The 14,742-nt window shown below is 50.0% G+C and overlaps 1 long non-coding RNA gene across 2 annotated transcripts in view; it reads right to left on the bottom strand.

Annotated features, from left to right (window-relative positions):
• Positions 1-7,905: 7,905 nt before the first annotated feature.
• Positions 7,906-14,742, bottom strand: part of LOC146064160 (uncharacterized) — a 103,349-nt gene continuing 96,512 nt past the window's right edge. For both annotated transcript variants that reach the window (XR_014471759.1, XR_014471758.1), the window contains one exon: positions 7,906-8,042. This is a non-coding gene — a long non-coding RNA (uncharacterized LOC146064160). The remainder of the gene's footprint in view (positions 8,043-14,742) is intronic.

Consider the following 14,742-nt stretch of genomic DNA (forward strand, 5'->3'; position numbering starts at 1 on the left):
AAGGCTTAAGGCCTGCTCCCAATTTCATCCCCCCCCCTCAAATGGTGCAACCATGTACAGTCTGCACTTACCTAGTGAACAGCTCATTCAGAAGTCTTGTTACATACAGTAAGAACATAATATTTCATGCTGACAGTGCATACCTTAGGTGCACGCAAAAATTTAGGGGCATGGTTTCACTGGGAATGGGTATGACCACCAGGGCCGGTGCAAGGCACCGGAGCGCCCCAGGCGAGTCGGGGTGGGGGCGCCCCGGTGCCGGTGGGAGGGAGGGGGGGTGGTACCTGTGGAAAAAAACTTGCGGCCCCGGCATCCCTGCAGTGCTGGGGCGGTCAGGGGTGTCCGTGCCGTAGGGGTACCTGTGGCGCCGTCATGTGTATAAAGCTGGCTGCGGCCGGCGGGGTCCCTGTAGTGAATAGCAAATAACTAGCGCTTCCCGTGCCGCCGCGCGCATAGCGCTAGTTATTTTCTATTCACTACAGGGACCCCGCCGGCCGCAGCCAGCTTTATACACATGACGGCGCCGCAGGTACCCCTACGGCACGGACACCCCTGACCGCCCCAGCACTGCAGGGATGCCGGGGCAGCAATTTTTTTTACACAGTTCGCTGGGGGTGAGGGGCGAACTGCCGCCCTCCAGGTGCCGGCGCCCTAGGCAAATGCCTAGAGCTGCCTAGTGGTGGCGCCGGCCCTGATGACCACATATTATCAATTCACATGACACCACACAGTAGTGTCAGTCATTTACATTACATCACACAGTGACACTTGTACACATTCCACAGCAGCTGCACACAGCGCCACAACAACGCACTGCAGCAGCACTCGCTGGGTAACACCACACTGCACCAGCAAACACACAGGGTTACAATGCGCTTCAGATACAGTGCAGGGTTAGGTGTGTGTTGAGTACAGTGTTGGTGAGATACTGTGCTAGATACAGTGTGTATCAGATAGTAGAGAACAGAGTGGGGGAATATGCCGCACAGGATTAAATATTATGATTGCTGGTATAAATTATGACCCCCTGTTATTGTAGGAGCCGGACTGGAGGCAAAGCCTGGGGGTAGGCTCCCCTGACAGGGTTTGTAGGGAGCTGACTAGCTGGACAGTCATAGAAGGGGTGTCTAAGGAGAGGGTCATAGGGGGAGGGGCTTAACGGGGTGTAGTAAGGGTATATAAGCAGGGTGCAGGCAGGAAATAGGGGTCACTGGGAGATTTTTCTGAACAGCTAAGCAGCACTGCATCTCCCATGGCTTCCCCAAACGCTGATGCTGAGGTATCTGCAGCGCTGGCTGCCCTCAGGGAGGCAGCAGGCACCAGAGGGACAGAGTGGCTGCAGCAGCAGATGTCAGGTCTGCTGGAGGGACTGGGAGCAGCAACGCAGGAGGCTGCTCCAGCGGGCGCACGGCCTCGGAGGTCCAGGCCTCCGGAGCGCTTCAGCCCATCTGTGTCCCCCAGGGTTCAGCGCCGTTCTAGGAGCCCCGTCAGGGACCCTCCAGGCCAGGCTGCGGGCCGGGCACCTTCCGCCCGCAGGACCAGGTCTGGGAGGAATCCAACATGCAGGCGGAACCCTCCGCGCGGGGGGAATCCCCCCCACGTGCAAGAAGATCCGGCGTTGCGTGGGTCTGGACCTGGAGCGGCGGGGCATGCGGGGCATGCTGCTGCCCAGCGCGGGGTGAGTCGTGCCAGGGGGGCAGAAGTACAGGCTGCGGACCGCAGGCCTGGTACACGGAGCGAGAGACGCACAGCTGGCTCCGCCTCCAACGAGGTCACGCCGGCTGGTGCTATACCTGAAGGTCGGGATGACAGGAGAAGAGAGATGGCAGCGTCAGCAGACGATGGAGAGATACCTGGTCCTTCCTCATCTGGGACCCGTCAGGACACTGGACCTGCGGCTGCTGGGTTCACAGCCCCCAGGCAGCCTGGTGAGTCTGTCTCTATGTCTATTAATGCTTTAGCACAAAGTCAGGGGGGGGGAGGGTTAGCCCCCCCAGGGGGAAATGAGTAGGGGCTTTACCGAATTATTGAGTGGTTTTGCAGATTGGCTGGTGGGTTTGCGGCAGGGGGCGGGGCCGTCCCCGGCGGCAGCATGGGCACCGCAGAATTCGGGCACACCAGCTAGCATTAGTGTGCCGGTCAGTAATAGTGTGCCTGTTAGCAGTGGGGTGCCGGTTAGCAGTGGGGTGACGGTTAGCAGTGGGGTGCCGGTTAGCAGTGGGGTGCCGGGGAGCAGCGTGGTGCTGGTATCCGGCGGGGAGCAAAGCAGCAGCAGGGCAGGGGCTGAAGGGGGCAGTGTGGTGACGCAGGAAGAGAGTGGGAGGCTTAGTGACACTGCGAAAGGGGAGGTGTATGTATGTTTTGAGGGGCCATTGGGGGCCCACCTGAAGCAGGAGGTGAGGGAGAAGATTTGGAAAGGGGAATATGTGGATATATTTTCATTACTACCCTTAGAGCGTTTTAACCTGGATAGGCCCCGCAAGGAGGAGAAAAAGGAGGAGGAGGAACGGCTGATACCGCGGTCATTCACAAATTGGTTACAAGCATTTGCTATTTTAGCTAGTGTGATTGGGGAGAAGGCACCTGACAATTGTTCAGGCTTATTCTGTTACATGGATGCGATAGGAGAGGCATACCGTGTGTACGGGGGCATGGCTTGGCTCAGGTATGATGAGCAGTTTAGGCAGAGGAAGGCGGTTCGCCCCAACATTCGTTGGGATCATAAGGATATTGCTTTATGGTTAAAGGTAACGGCCCCCATAAAAAGTGGGCAGCCCTTTCGTGGGGATGGGGGGGGGCCGAGAGAGGCCACAAGTGGGACGGCCATGCAGAAGGGACTCTGCTTTGCCTTCAACGACGGGTCATGCCGGTTTGGAGCAAAATGCAAATTCAAGCATGAATGTTCATCATGTGGAGGGAACCATGGGGCAAATAAATGCTTCAGAGGGAAGTCCCGAGACAGTAGTTCAAAAGGGGGCGACACCAGTTCGGCTGGAATGGATGCTGGGTTATCTGCGTAGGTATCCTGACCAGCAGACAGCCGCCTTGTTGGAGGAGGGGTTTAGGGAAGGTTTTAAGATACCTTCTGACGTGCAGGTGTCAGGAAGTTTTAGGAGGAATTTGAAGTCTGCTAGGGAGCATCCTGAAGTGGTGCAGGAAAAACTGTTTAAGGAGGTGCAGCTGGGTCGTATGGCTGGACCGTTTAGGGCGGCACCGTGGCCAGATTTGATAGTCTCTCCGTTGGGGGTGGTGCCAAAAAAGGAGGCGAACAAGTTTTGTCTGATACACCATTTATCCTTCCCAAAAGGGGCGTCGGTCAGTGATGGCATTGACCCCGACATCTGCTCGGTGGTTTATACATCCTTTGATGCGGCTGTTAAGTGGGTGAAGCGGTTTGGGAAAGGGGCCATGTTGGCAAAGACGGATATTGAATCGGCATTCCGGTTGCTGCCTGTTCATCCAACCAGTTTGCGCTTGTTGGGATGTTGTTGGGATGGGGAGTTTTTTGTTGATCGTTGTTTACCGATGGGGTGCTCCTTGTCGTGTGCTTATTTTGAGGCCTTTAGTTCATTTTTGGAGTGGGTGGTTAAGGATGTCTCTGGGTGCAGTTCAGTTATTCATTACCTAGATGATTTCTTATGTATTGGTCCCGGGGGGACCGGTGTATGTGATTTACTGTTGAGGACTGTTGAAAGGGTGTCGGCAGACTTTGGGGTCCCGCTTGCTCCGGGAAAGACGGAGGGCCCTGCGACTGTGATCAGTTTTTTGGGTATTGTCATTGATACTGTGAATATGGAGTGTCGCTTGCCTGAAGAAAAATTACTGGGTTTGAAGGCCGAGGTAGGGAGGGCGTTGCTGTTGAAGAAAATCAGATTGAGGGAATTACAGTCCTTGCTGGGTAAGTTGAATTTTGCGTGTCGCATTATGCCGATGGGTCGCATTTTCAGCAGGAGGCTGGCAGCAGCGACAGCAGGGGTGGTTCTTCCTCATCATTTTGTCAGATTAGGTAGTGAGTTGAAAGGGGACTTGCGGGTGTGGGCATCTTTTCTGGAAACCTTTAATGGCAGGGCTTTGTGGATGTCAGACACTTGCGTGGCCACAGAGATAGACCTTTTCACAGACGCCGCTGGGAGTGGCGGTTTTGGGGCTTATTGCCAGGGACATTGGTGTGTGGGCCGGTGGCCGGAGTCTTGGGTGCAGAGAGGCTTGGTTAAAAATTTAGCATTGTTGGAGTTGTTTCCTATTTTGGTTGCTGTTGTTGTTTGGGGTGAGCTGTTCCGCGATAGGAAGATTTGTTTTTACTGCGATAATTTGGGGGTGGTCATGGCTATTAATCAATTGTCGGCATCTTCACCGCCGGTGGTTACTATTTTGCAGCAGTTGGTATTGGAATGCCTGGCTTTGAATTTGTGGGTTGTGGCTAGGCACGTTCCCGGTGTCTCTAACGGCATTGCGGATTCTTTATCTCGTTCACAGTGGGAACGATTCCGGGAGTTGGCACCAGAGGCGGACAGGGAGGGGACCGGGTTCCCGAGTCGGCTCTGGGCTCTGCTGGACGGGTAGTCGATCAGCTCATCAGGGAATCCTTGGCCCCAAATACATGGCCGGCATACAATCAGGAATGGCGGAGCTGGTTAGAATGGCGTGAGGTAGTAGGTTTGAAGGAGGATGATGACGAGTTGGCTGTCTTGCTATACATAGGCCATTGTAAGGAGATTGGTTGGTCAGTGGCAAAGATCACGCGCTATATGTCGGGCTTAGCTTTTGGGTTTCGTGCAGGTGGGAGGCCTGATGTCACAAAGAATTTCCTGATTGCGCAGGCTTTAAAAGGCTGGAGAAAAGGACATGTAGTACAGGATCAGAGAAGGCCGGTGTCCTTCCAGTTGTTGCAGAATATGGGCAGGAAGTTGGGTGAGGTCTGTAGTTCAAATTTCGAGGAAAGGTTGTTCGGGGTAGCCTTTTCGCTTGCCTTCTTCGGGGCACTGCGGATTGGTGAACTCGTGAGTCCAAGCGTCTCCAGGCCGGGAGGTTTGTTAGGGGAGGATGTGGATTTATACTCGGATAGGGTGGAGCTAGTGGTGAGGAGGTCTAAGACGGATCAATTAGGGAGGGGGAAGAAGGTGGTTCTTTTCTCTGTACTAGGCTCGGATATGTGCCCGGTGGCACGGCTAAGGTTATTTAAGGAAGTCAGAGTGGGCAGAGAAAGGGATCCTTTGCTGATGCATGCGAATGGGTCCTTTTTATCACGGTTCCAGTTCACTAGCGTGTTTAGAGCAGTCCTGCGGACGTTGGGCCTAAAGGGGGAGGAATGCGCGGGTCACTCTTTCCGCATCGGGGCCGCAACTGAGGCTGCTAGGTTGGGTTTGGGAGATGAGCTGATTAAGCGCATTGGGCGATGGGAATCGTCTCGTTTTCGTTCATATGTTCGTTTAGGGGATTGTTGAGGCTGATTGTGTTCTTTCTAATTTTAGGGCATTCCCCGTGCCTAATTTGGATTTTAGGACATTCATATGTCTTTTGGGGAGCTTTGCGGGCTGATGTCAGACCGAACGGCCGCCAGCTAGGTTTGGATAGAGAGGAGGCAGTGGTTCGCTGGCTGGGGAAGCGCGGTATGGTATGGAGTGGAGTGTTACAGGAATTTCACCGTTTTGTGCGGCTTGATAGGGCTCCCGACATATTAGTTCTGCACGTGGGAGGGAATGACCTTGGGAGCAGACCATTTAGGGAGTTGATAAGGGATATCAAGTTTGATCTCTTACGGTTATGGGCAATGTTTCCAGAGGTGATCACAGTTTGGTCGGATATTGGCCGCGCCGTTATTGGAGGGATGCAAGGTCGGCTGACAAGATCAATAAGGCACGGATAAAAGTCAACAGGGCAATTGGGCGTTTTATGGCTAGAAACGGCGCGGTGGTGGTGAGGCACAAGGAACTTGAGTCTGGTGCCGGTGCTTTTTGGAGAGGAGACGGTGTGCATTTGAACGCTGTAGGGATCGATGTTTGGTCCTTGGGACTACAGGAAGGAATAGAAACAGCGTTCCGGATGTGGGGGGGTCGCCCGGGGTCAAGGGCTTAACCCCGTGCTTGGTGGCGGAGGGGGGTCCTCGAGGTTAGTGGCATTGAGGTTTAATTATGCGGCGGGGAGGGCCCCATGAGGGGGCTGGACTCCCCTGGGTGAGGCTAATTAATGAGCACTGGGTGTTGACAATTGGTGCCCTCGAGCCAATCGCTATCGGCTGGGGGTAACAACTCCTGGAAGTGCTTAGAGGTGTGGATTGATTTATTGAGGGCCTCGGGGACCACCTTCCGTGGGGAATGTTTTTGATTATTGTTAATTTTGTATTGTTTCAATAAAGATGGCTGCTGTGGCCAATTTTATCCAACAAGAGAGTTATGTCATTTGTGGGGGGATAATTGGGCACAGCGATTAGACAATACCCTGTCATGTAGGAGCCGGACTGGAGGCAAAGCCTGGGGGTAGGCTCCCCTGACAGGGTTTGTAGGGAGCTGACTAGCTGGACAGTCATAGAAGGGGTGTCTAAGGAGAGGGTCATAGGGGGAGGGGCTTAACGGGGTGTAGTAAGGGTATATAAGCAGGGTGCAGGCAGGAAATAGGGGTCACTGGGAGATTTTTCTGAACAGCTCCCACCCACCCTCCCTAATTTTATAATTTTTAGGAAGAATTATTGATAGGTTGTCTTTTGTCACAGTGGCCTGTGCGGAGGGGGGTCCTCGAGGTTAGTGGCATTGAGGCTTAATTATGCGGCGGGGAGGGCCCCATGAGGGGGCTGGACTCCCCTGGGTGAGGCTAATTAATGAGCACTGGGTGTTGACAATTGGTGCCCTCGAGCCAATCGCTATCGGCTGGGGGTAACAACTCCTGGAAGTGCTTAGAGGTGTGGATTGATTTATTGAGGGCCTCGGGGACCACCTTCCGTGGGGAATGTTTTTGATTATTGTTAATTTTGTATTGTTTCAATAAAGATGGCTGCTGTGGCCAATTTTATCCAACAAGAGAGTTATGTCATTTGTGGGGGGATAATTGGGCACAGCGATTAGACAATACCCTGTCATGTAATTACAAAAAGACTCGTAATTTATAGTTATTAGGGGTGTGCTACCACTGACACAAAAATATCAAATATATAACGTATGTGCATAATGTATCAGATAGTACCGGGTACCGCAAATAACATAATGTGGGTCAGATATGTTGCGGTATATAGTGTGAGTCGGATACAGTATGCATCAGACACAGGGCGGGATGCTCTAAACCAGAAATAGGATTATGGTTATCTGGGTTTCTACCTCATTTCTGTATTCTCTAACCCCCCTCCGCAGTGTCAGGGCTGCGGAGGGAATCGCCAGCAAAAGCTGGCAACTCCCTGCAAAAGCCTATGGGCTTCTTACCGCAGCGCTGTGTGAGGGATCCGTCACAAGAGCTGTCCCTTGCGTTAATAATCGCATATGTTAGAGCATATGCGATTATTAAATATGTGGTACCCGGCGAAGGGGGGCGTTAGAGGGCTGCGGATTTTAGAACATCCCACCCATAGAGTGGGATAAAAGGCCCTTATTCTGGTTTGCTCGCAAAGGCAAATTCCTTCTCAAAACCATGTGCACTGCAGGTGGGGCAGATGTAACTTGTGCAGAGAGAATTAGATTTGGGTGGGGTTTTACTACAAACTAAGATCTATACTGCAGTGTAAAAATGCACAGAAGCAAAATAACTCCCCCCAAATCTAAATCTCTCTGCACATGTTACTTCTGCCCCACCTGCAGTGCACATGGTTTTGTCCATTTGAGGAGAAATTTGCCTTTGCGAGTGAACCAAAATAAGGGCCATAGTGTAGGTTGGATAGAGTATGTGTCGGATACAACAATAGTACACTTACAGTGACGGGGTGTCAGCAGTGCAGGGGTGCTGTCGATGTCTTCAGAGCGTGGTGGTGGCAATGAAGGAGTGCCATCTGTGTCAGCAGTACAGGTCAGTTTGAAGGAGAAGACGGTGTTGTCCGTGCAGGAGCCAGCAACATACAATACCTGTTGTGTTGGGAGTGCAGGAGTACAAGCATTATCTTCAGTGTGTGGGGAGGTTGTGTTGGCAGTGCAGTTGTGCTGGCAGTGCAGGGGTGCTGGCGGAGAACAGGCTGTGGTAGTGGTGGGCAGGCAGGAGGTTTCAAAAGTCCCATTGAAATCAGATAGATGTCCCTCTCAGCCAATCAGCGGTTGCCAATTGATTAGAATGGGTTTTAAAATCTCCTGCCTGTTCCCCGCTGGCCTCTCTCTCTTTCTCTTGCTGAGTGGCTGCCACTGGCGGGGGAGAAAATGTATGGGGGTCTCAGAGCGGAGGCACATAGCGCTGCCAATCCTGCTGCTTGTCAGACTGGCATACGGCAGCATGCGGAGAGCACCTCTCATGCCAGGCGCTTCCCTGCTTAGCAAACTAGGAGTGTGCCAGCGGTGCACCCACAGTGCAGATGTGCTGCATGCAAAGCAACGCTGGCACACACCTAGATACAGCCCTGCCACCCAGAGCAAGAAGACCAAAACATATCTATATGTAACATAGAGCTATAGGGGGAAATTTCAGATGGGATTGCTATGGGCAACCAATCAGATACTACCTATTATCTTCTAGAAGGTGCTAAATAAATTATAAGATTGAGATTGGTTGTACTATTACGGTAGCATACATCAGAAAGACCTGCTTGCAATCATGATTGTGTCCAACTTTCCCTTCAACTCCCCGGCGTCCTTGGTGTTTTTTGGACATACAATGTGCTCACAATCCTTCATGCAATCCATCTGCTGCATGATTGTATTGTTTAGGCCCCCATACATTAGGCCGACTTGTCCTTAGGACAAGTCGGACCCAATTCTCCTGTGAGCCGCCCGACAGCTCCCCGGGAGGCTCACATACAATTTGGCACTTGATGAGCCAGTTTTTACATGTGATAAATCGCTTGCGATTTATCACATGTAAAACAAATGGGGAGCTGCAGGGCGGTGAGGAGCAGTGGGGGCGGGCGGCGGCAGTAGTGGGGGCGGGCGGCGGCGGCTCACAAATGAGTTCCCGGCGGGTGCCGGGTGCGGCAAGTGCTGATGACCTGGCCGGGCAGCTGTGATCACAAATAGCAGCGCTGCCGCTGCGGGACAGGACGGGACGCACAGTGGCGGCTATTACATTTTCAAAATCCCTGTCAAATGACCGGCTGTTCTGTGATTGGCTGAGAGAGCTCTCAGCCAATCACAGAACGGCCGGTCATTTGACAGGGATTTTAAAAATCTATGATCTTATGTGCTGACCGTCCGACCTCCCTGATCCGGTCCGATGCGCACGGGACCGCGCATCGGATCATACATCACACACCTGCGATTTTGGGGCGATTTCAACCGGTTATCGGCCCAAAGTGCCGAAATCGGATGAAATCGTCCCAAAATCGTATAGTGTATGGGGGCCTTTTGAGGCTACATATAAATAGGGGGCTGGCCTACTAGGAGGTTTATGAACCAAGAACCATTTTACCTCAGTGCACTTCTTTTGAAGCAGACATATTCACATACCTCCTGCATTCTCCATCGTCCTGAAATGTCCGGCACAGCACCGGACAGCAGCAGTGGCCTGCAGCTGCAGCATCCCAGTGAGGCCACGCCCCTTATGGTATAGACCACGCCAATTTTTTCTGTCTCGATTTTAGAAGAATGTTGGGAGGTAGGCCTATGTAACTATTTGAAACCATCGTAATTTGTATTGGTAATTGCCAGGGGTTAAAGTGGTGGGGAGATGCGGGGTACTGGGTTTCACCACCTCTAAGGTTAGGGGGAACTAGTTCCAAGTGCACCATAATTCCAACAGTAAAGACTGTCCCAGCAGCTTCCTTTTCTGGCACAGCGTATGTAATATTGCTGTGGGCATTATGGGTTGTTTAGGTAAATTCCGTCTTAGATGGACAAAACCATGTGCACTGCAGGGGGGCAGATGTTACTTGTGCAGAGAGAATTAGATTTGGGTGGGGTTTTACTTCAAAGTGAGATCTATATTGCAGTGTATAAATAAAGCAGCCAGTATTTACCCTGCACAGAAACAAAATAACTCACCCAAATCTAATTCTCTCTACACATGTTACATCTGCCCCCCTGCAGAGCACATGGTTTTGTCCATCTAAGAAGGAATTTGCCAGAAGGAGTGAACCAGAATAAGGCCCTATGTGTAAGAGGCAGTATTACTGTGGGCATTGTGTATAAGCAACACTACTGTGTTGCATACATGTAAACGGAGTACTACTGTGTAGCGTAACATGAAAAATGGGAACTACTGAGGGTGAAGTTTACTTAAGCCCCGTACACACGGGGGATATATATTGCTCAGTTTCTCCTTTTCAAAAAGAAACTGCAGGGGGAGCCCGGCAGTGGTAATCAGCTGGTCACAGGAGCATGTTCCTGCGACCAGCGATCACTACAGTGGTAAAAACGGGAGCGCGCACCCGGCGATATATCGCCAGTGCACACTCCCATTGTGGGCAAAATGGTCGCTTAGCGACCATATTTCCCGCTATATTATACAAATCGCCCCCGTGTGTACGCACCTTAAGATGTGAAATACACTTCACAGGTCATGTTGCTATGGGCAACCAATCACATTCTGTCTACTATCTTCTAGAGGGTGGTAAATAAATAAGAAGTAGCTTCTGATTGGTTGCCCATAGCAAAATGACCTGTGAAGTGTATTTCACATCTTAAGGTGCGTACACATGGCAGCGATTTCACTCTGTGTCAGATTGTGAGAAATGGGCACTACATGCAGTGTAATGTGAATGAGATTGTGCTACTGTGTGAAATAATTTAAATTGGGGGTACAATTGTAGGACCACTGACTCATTATAATGTATGGGAGGTAGGGCATAAACTTATAGTTTGCAGGGGCGTGCAATTTGGGGGGGGGGGGGGGTCGATGGCATGGTAAATGAGCACCACCACCTCCCCATGACCACTTTAAGGGCCTTATTCTGATCGGAGCGGCCAAACGTGCGTACGTTCACAATTACCGCACGCTAGCCGTACGCGGCCGTTAGGGTTAAGTCCACCCACAAATCGGCCGCTTGCGTACGGGCAGAAATAACGTAGAAGGGGAGTGGTGTACAAATGAGCGTACGGCAACGTACGCGGTCGGCCCAGCCCTTACACTCCGTCGACTAGCGTACGACTGAGCGTACGGCGCCGTCTACGGCCGTCTTTCCTCCGTCTCCCCACCGCCTTCTTGCGGCGATCTGAGCGTACGCCAGCTTGCACGGACGGGTCCCTATTGTTTTCAATGGAAAACTCAGCTTATGTCACCGCTCGTGAGAGTGAGCGTACGTCCGTGCACGCTGGCATACCCTTCACATATATGGACCTGCAAATCTTGCCTCTCAACTACTAATCTGACAATTGATTAATTAATCTATTTGTTATTCACTTATTGTTTTCTATTAACTCAATTGTCTACCTTAATAAAGACCTAATAAAACTACATTTTAAACCACATTACATGTATATTTGTTATGTTCTAATGTGGCATTTTAATCACTATCTATGTGTCCCCATATTGCTGTTACTTTTAAATCAAGTTATGTTGGTGTTTCTGTATATGTACTAAATTATGTCCATAATTAGTTTGTCCAAAATGTGTAACATGTATACCTACCCTGATGTTATGTGTGATGTTTTAATCGAAAAACATTAAACATTCATGCATTTTCACTATGTGTTATTTTACTCAAAAACACACACATTTACACATCAATCATTACCCCTCACCTCAAATTACTAATATAACTTACATTACACATCTGTATGTACCTACCCTTACAAGCCCTCTAACATATTTATTATTAAAAACACAGGCAATTTATAATACAATATCAACTTTTATTTATTACAAACATAATAAGGGGGGGGGGGATAAAAAAAAATTAAATGCGGGCCTCCAGTAGGCCAAAAAGAAGTTGAAAATAAAAAAGGGTCAGGAAGATCTCCCGAATAAGGGCTGCCACCTCCTCCTGCTGCTGTTCAGTGTCTGTAGTGAAGGGATAAAAAAAAAAATTAATATATAACATAAACAAATGTTTGTTGTATTTGTACATAATAAAAAGTTGTGAGTTATGTGTGAAGGGCACATACATTTTTAAACTACATTGAAGATGGGTCTGCTGTAAACACAGTACTAAAAAAAAATATGTTAACACACACATACTGTACATAGTAAATAACATTAATTCAATTACTCCTTCATCAATGAATGTATGCTGTATCCCAATTGGTACTTTGTTTTTGGGGGACTGTCCTCTAACCTCACAATTAGCCTGTGCTATTTAAGGGTTATGACATTGTTGTGGCTTAAGCACTCCTTACTATTTTAAATTTAGGACATTGCTGTACAAATTATAGGCCTACAGCTATGTTTGTAAAGCATGCATCCGCATGGCCTCACACACTATTACCAAAACAATCTCGACATTTAAGTTGCACCAGTGGCAGATTAAGCCTTTGGGGGGCCCGGGGTACTTTAGAGCGGGGGGCCCCCTTGCACTTGTCATTACTGGCCGCACACTGCATGGCCGAATATTATACTGTCAAAACATAGAGTAAAGGCAGAATAAACTTGGTCAATGGTTACCTGCAGGGGATATATATATATATATATATATATATATATATATATATATATATATATATATATATATATATATATAGACAGGGGGTTGGCGGCACTCGGAATAATAATAGACACCATATATATATATATATATATATATATACACACACCACATGAAAAGCCTGTGTTTGTCCCTCTGCCCCTTACTCTGGAGGAGACCTCACAGTCCTAGTGCTGCCTCTGATTAAAAACCCTCCTATGACTAAGCTGCTGCTGCTGTTCTCCATGGACCTGAGAAGTATGTAATGAGCTCCACCAATCAGAGCTCAGCACAAACTTCTCAGCCTCTGTCCTCTGGTGCAAAGTGTCATGGGACTTAGTCAACTCCCAGAAAAGCACTGCACACTTGTGCAATCAGTGTGCCTTGCCTCCCGATGCTCAGCACCATAAATCATTGTCACATTGGCAGATAGGTGAAGCTGCAGCACTACCCCACCCATGCACAAAACATTTAGCAAAAAAAAAAAAACATAACTTAAACATTGTCTTTTTAAAAAAAAAAAATGACAACCACAGGGGGCCCATAGCTAGAGGGGGTCCCAGGGGCACTGACCCCTTGCGCCTCCATTATAATCTGGCCCTGTGTTGCACATCATGCTGGGAACTGGAGTTACCCAACACCACATAACTACCACACCACTAATGTCGGATATCTCATTGGATGTACTGTTATGTCAATTATTCAAGGGGTGAGGCATGGCCACACTCAAAAAAACCACCAAGGGGACCCTTGTTCCTGGAGAAGGACAGGACACACCTCATGGTCGCCCTGCAGTGATATGTTGCAACTAATGTTGATGTTGGATACACATATGTGGTTGTTGTGATTGCTTATGTGTAGAAATGTGTAGGTCAACATTAGACACATTATTTACTTACGGCTACTTGAGCCATCCTGGGCGCCGCTGGTTGGCTGTGGAGTGGTTGGGGAAGGCAGGAGCAAGGAGGATGGTCCTGGTCTTTGGCCCGAGGTACTGGGTGTTACTGGGGAGTGGAGAGGTTTGGGGGTGGGTGGTGGAGAGGTGTAGGGGGGTTGGAAATGGGGTGGGGAGGGGGGGGGGTGGGGGTTGTGGAGGGGGTGTGGGTTGTGGAGGGGGGGGGGGGGTTGTGGAGGGGGGGGGGTTGTGGAGGGGGTGGGGGTTGTGGAGGGGGTGGGGGTTGTGGAGGGGGTGGGGGATGGGGAAATTGTGTGGGTGAAAACTGCACCCTGGGTCTCCTCTTCTTCCTCCTCCTCTTCTTCCTCCTCCTCCTCTTCCTCCTCCTCCTCTTCCTCCTCCTCTTTCTTCTCCTCCTCCTCCTCCTCCTCCTCCTCTTCTTCCTTCTCCTCCTCTTCCTCCTCCTCTTTCTTCTCCTCCTCCTCCTCCTCCTCCTCTTCTTCCTCCTCCTCTTCCTCCTCTTCCTCCTCCTCCTCCTCGGCTGCCTGGTCCCGGGCTGCCTGGTCCCGGGCTGCCTGCTCCCGGGCTTCAATGCGTGCCCTTGCCCGTGCTGAAATGTTCATGTTGATGGCATAGAAATCGAAGATTGGGTTTCATAAAAAAGGGGGAAAGAAAAATTCACATTAGTCATGCTCATAACCTTCAAAATTATCATTGCTGTGAAATTTCAGACATTTATCATGCAAACTATTTGATATCCTACACCCAAAAACTGATCAACTACTTAAACCCCCCTATACACCCCCATATACACCCATATACACCCCCTATACACCCCATATACACCCATATACACCCCCTATACACCCCCATATACACCCATATACACCCCCTATACACCCATATACACCCCCTATACACCCCCATATACACCCATATACACCCCCTATACACCCATATACACCCCCATATACACCCATATACACCCCCATATACACCCATATACACCCCCTATACACCCATATACACCCCCTATACACCCCCATATACACCCATATACACCCCCATATACACCCATATACACCCCCATATACACCCATATACACCCCCTATACACCCATATACACCCCCATATACACCCATATACACCCCCATATACACCCATATACAC

This window comes from Crinia signifera, chromosome 3, assembly GCF_055691185.1.
Source record: "Crinia signifera chromosome 3, ASM5569118v1, whole genome shotgun sequence".
NCBI lineage: Eukaryota > Metazoa > Chordata > Amphibia > Anura > Myobatrachidae > Crinia > Crinia signifera.